We start from the raw sequence: 935 nt of genomic DNA on the forward strand, positions 1-935 counted from the left end.
CTGATCTGCCTTCCTCTGTTCAGGAGGTCCATTTGTAGTAAAAATCTATAAATAGTCTGATAGGTTGGGAGAAGAGATGAAAAAGGCCAGTGCTGGGTCATTTAATGTATAGACAAAGACATGTTCACTTCATCTGTCATGTAAACCTCAACTGCTCAAGTTTATCATTCACTGCCAAAAATGCTATTACAGCAGCTTCAGATTAGAAAGACAGTTTTATTCCTGTTTCTGACTGACCTTTGGATGGATTTTTCAACTCGGAAAAAGAAGAAAAAACATTTTATATGATCTGAACTGAAGCTTAGAAAAGTCTAACACATTTCTAAGTATAGATATGGTGATTTACAAGGAACTCTTTTTCTGGTTTTTATAAGACTCTGTCTTTCTTCAGCCATGAACAGTGTATTGGTTCTGACTAGGACACCGGGAACCTTTGAGAGTAGAATTATTTATGACTGGGAGTGCACGATCCAATGGATAAGAAACTGGACTTATTACTTGGCTCTGCCATGGGTGTGCTGAACAACAAGAGCTTTCCCTTTCTGTGTCTCTTCTTCTCTGCAGTGATGGTACATCAGAGTAAAAACTACCTTCTCACTTCTGTTTTCCAAACAAACCAGTACAGCCCAATCATCCTGGGAGCACCAGATGATGCCTCCTTGTCTACAATCCCTGCTCCCTGTAGGGTTTTTTTGGCACAGCCAAGTGTCCTCCAAACCAAATACATCAATGTCATCACGTCCTTGGTGCTCTTTATGAGTCTGGTACCTGGGTTCACACAGAACAATCTCAGTGCCTGCTTCTAAAAGTTCATAATAAATTATTTGTATCAAGGTACAGATGGTCTAATAATGGATGATAGACCAGTTGTATTAAGAGCTGGAAAAGTGATCCATGATTCAAAGAGAGCACAGATTTAATTGTTTAATTAGAGT

This window comes from Geospiza fortis, unplaced genomic scaffold, assembly GCF_000277835.1.
Source record: "Geospiza fortis unplaced genomic scaffold, GeoFor_1.0 scaffold351, whole genome shotgun sequence".
Lineage (NCBI taxonomy): Eukaryota > Metazoa > Chordata > Aves > Passeriformes > Thraupidae > Geospiza > Geospiza fortis.